At 37.4% G+C, this 3864-nt stretch overlaps 1 long non-coding RNA gene across 1 annotated transcript in view; it reads right to left on the bottom strand.

Moving 5' to 3' along the window:
- Nucleotides 1-1471: 1471 nt before the first annotated feature.
- LOC106878649 (uncharacterized) overlaps nucleotides 1472-3864 on the bottom strand; it is a 5951-nt gene continuing 3558 nt past the window's right edge. The window contains exon 2 of the long non-coding RNA XR_001410524.2: nucleotides 1472-1583. This is a non-coding gene — a long non-coding RNA (uncharacterized LOC106878649). The remainder of the gene's footprint in view (nucleotides 1584-3864) is intronic.

Here is a 3864-nt window from a genome sequence, read left to right as displayed (position 1 = left end):
GGTTCAGAGAGTATTTCACTTTGCCTATCAGTTACTGTATTTTCATCAGCCTTGGGCTGGTTTATAATTATTTCCTCTGTAGTATCTTCTTTAGCTGCAGTTTCATTCTTTTTATCCCATACTGCTTGTTTAATTTGGTCAATCTCTACTTCAGTTAGTAATTTTTTTTCATAATGTTTCTTCTGACGTTGGCAAGTTTGTTACTGTCTATGTAGGGTCTTACTTCAAGGTGTTTCTGTCTCCAGTTTAAGTAGGTTTGTACAGTATTAGATTTATCTGTAGGGAAATATATGGCATGGTAGAAGGCTGTAAGAACTTCTTTATTATCTTCCCTAGACCATTTTCATTCTTTTTCTTTTGGTTATTTGATGACGAGCATGTAGGGCCATCTGTTGGAATATTCCAGCTGTGGGGTACTTCCAGCTCCTGTGTGTCGGGAAGATTTGAACCAGTAGCAGATTTCTCGTCTCGGATCTGGTTCATAATCCGAGTAAGTGGTCCTTTATAACCCGGTCGATGATCATTCCGGTTTGTATTTTGTTTAATCAACAGTGAGGCATTATTATTATTATTATTATTATTATTATTATTATTATTATTATTATTATTATTATTATTATTATTATTATTATTATTATTCAGTAGTCTTATTTTTATCACTTGCTTTCACTGCACTACCGAGCGCAGCAATGTGAGCCTTGTGCATGTGCTGTGGTTTGTTGTGGTGCTCGTATTTTCATTGTATTGAAAGTACTTTACGTAAGATGTGCGTGGTGCCTAGTAGTGCGATTTCCTGTATGTTATATACATTCATAAATCCTAGTGTTTTGGTTATGTATTTGCTTGAATGCTTTTTTAAATCATACCTAGTGCCCCTATTATAGGAACTGTTTCTGTTTTTAAGCTCCACATTTGCGTTATCTCTGTTTCTAGAAACTTGTATGTTGAGAGTTTCTCCGTTTCTCTTAAAGATACATTGTCATCTGCTGGTATTGATACATCGATTTGAAGGCATTTTATTTCCTTGGTGATAACTACTACTAACACCACCACCACCACCACCACCACCACCACTACTACTACTACTACTACTACTACTACTACTACTACTACTATAATTATTACCATTATCATTCTGGGTTCGTGTTTGTCTTTTATCCCTCCAGGAGTCAATGATATAATGTATCAACCAAGTTCTGCGTTGATCTTTTCGTAGTTACACATTGGCCCCTTATTCGAATTGACTTGAGATTTGAAATTTATAACGCCGACCGCATGTTGGGCAAGTTTTGACCAAAGTAATTTGTATTCCATCATTCCGAATAAAATTTCCACGTCATAATCTCTGCTTTTCAAAAAAAAAAAAAAAATTAAAAAAACCATCAGAGGCCTTTGACTTGCTCAGAAATTCTTTTTCAAAAGGCCCAACATCAGGATTTTAAATTATTGAAATTAAAAGGAACAGACGGAAAATGTTTTGCAGTGTTTATTTATATCTCTCTGTTCAAATTTCACTCGGGTTAAATTTACCTTTCATCTTTTGGCTGCATCCTTCTTCGAAAGTTTATGACCCAATCCATTACCTGTAAGATATTATTATTAATAGAATTATAAGACAATGGAACAACATAACTAGTAGGTTACTGGAATATATTATATATAGGAGCAGGCGAGGTTGTGTGGTAGGAAGCTTGCTTCCCAACTACCTGGTTCAGGGTTCAGTCCCAATGCATAGCATCTTGGGCAAATGTCTTCTATTATAGCGTCAGGTTAACTAAAGACTTTTGAGTGGATTTGGTAGACGGAAACTGAAAGAGGCCCGTCGTATATATGTATGTACTTATATACGTGTGTGTGTCTTTGTGTCTGTGTTTGTCCCTCCTCCTACTACCGCTCGACAACCAGTGATGGTGTGTTTACGTCCTCGTAACTTAGCGGTTCGACAAAAGAGATTGATACAATATGTACCAGGCTTAAAAGATAAGTCCTGGGGTCAATTCGTTCGACTAAAAATTCTTCAAGGTGGTGTCCCGGCATGGCCGCAGCCTTATAACTGAAACAGGTAATACATCCTATGGTCTTCTGCTATTTTTATCCCATTCCTTTACATTCTAGGATCAAATCCTAGCAAGAATAATTTCCTTTTGAGCCTTCATCAGCGTAGAGGAGCTCCCCAAGGCCAGCCAGTCTTAAATTCTTCTGTCATAACTTGGAGGACCATGATAAACAAAAGGAGGCTAAGAAGTGATCCTTGGTGAACTCCTACTTGTACACTAAATCCATTGCTATATACACCTTATTGACAGCATCCCTGTACATGGCTTGTACAGCTTTCACCAACCACTCATCTATTCCCAGTTTTTGCATTGACCACCAGATAAGGGAACAAGGGATCTAGTCAAAGGATTTCACCATATCGACAAGAGGTATGTACAGAGGTCTATTTTTCGCTAAATGCTTCTGCAGTTGCCTAACCGGGAAAGTAACATCAGTAATACTTCTCTCTGGCAAAAAACAAAATTACATTTCATTGAGGCTAAATCTCTTCTTAATTAGTTGAGCTACGACCCTCTCATAACGTAATCCAGCAATTTGATACTTCTGAATTATTTTTTGCCTAAGGCACCACCTTTGCCTTTGACTGCTACACCAGTCATTTAGTATGACTCCCTTGTGGACAACTTGATAAACTAAACGGGTGATCAGGCTAAATCCGTTTCCGCCAGATATTTTAAGCATCTTAGCGGTGTTTCCTGATGGGCCGGGTTTGGTGGTGAGGTTTCTCTGTCTTTATATCTTTAATTGCTTTATCTACCGAACTACTGTCGATAACAATAGCAATAAAAACCTCAACAGGAACACAGTCAGCAAGACAATCCCTGAAACACCAACCGGTTCTACTACCAAATTCTATCCCAAAGAATGCATCCCATCAAGGCTTCCCCGTCCCAACAATAAGACACAAATACAACTGCACATACTGTCCTACATTCAATTTCTATTCCCCCACCTCTTCCAGGGTAGTTGAAATTTTGCTTTCCAGTACACAACTTTCAAAATGAATGAAATGAGGTGATAACTGTGATCACAAGAATATTCACACGTTTAAATTCTAAAAATCGAAGGAGTTAGTTTTGTAGTATTTTGGGAGGGCCATTAGGCCACTAATAAACACACACACTGGTTCGATTTCACTTCAGCTGATCAATAATTTAACCTGTCTACTTGTCGAGCGCTTGCTCAGTCAATCAATTAAACAATCGAGCAGTTGAACTAGCAACTAAACAAAACAACTGATCGATTGTTTAACCGACCGATTAAGCAAGCAATCGATAAGTTGGTTGATTGAATGAATAATTGACAAATAATAAAGGGAAACAGAACCAGTGCGTGTGTTTATTACTTGCGTAATGACGCTTCCAAAATGTTTCACCACATGAGTTCACATCAAGAAATACTTTTTGGGGTTCATTTCTTTATATGATTAAAAACGTCTCCTTCCGTTCGTTAGATCATTGACATTATTGTATCTTTATAATTTTTATTATTATTGTGTTTTATTTTATACCATTATGCAATACTTCTGTCTTTTGGCACCTCAAGTAAAATATATGTATAAAGTCTTGATTACTATAATTGCCTCTCTTATTTGATGCATGTGCAAATATAAGGAGCGGCTGTGTGGTAAGAAGTTTGCCTCTCAGCCACATGGTTCCGGATTCAGTCCCGGGCAAGTGTCTTGTACTATCGCCTCGGGCCGACCAAAGCCTTGTGAGTGGATTTGGTAGACGGAAACTGGAAAAAGCCCGTCGTATATGTATATATATATATATATATAGTAATGCCCTTATGTATATATATATA

The sequence above is a fragment of the Octopus bimaculoides genome, chromosome 24 (genome assembly GCF_001194135.2).
Source record: "Octopus bimaculoides isolate UCB-OBI-ISO-001 chromosome 24, ASM119413v2, whole genome shotgun sequence".
NCBI classification, from domain to species: Eukaryota; Metazoa; Mollusca; class Cephalopoda; order Octopoda; family Octopodidae; genus Octopus; species Octopus bimaculoides.
Note: the sequence above shows the minus strand (reverse complement) of the source record. Positions and strands in the feature narration are given on the sequence as shown.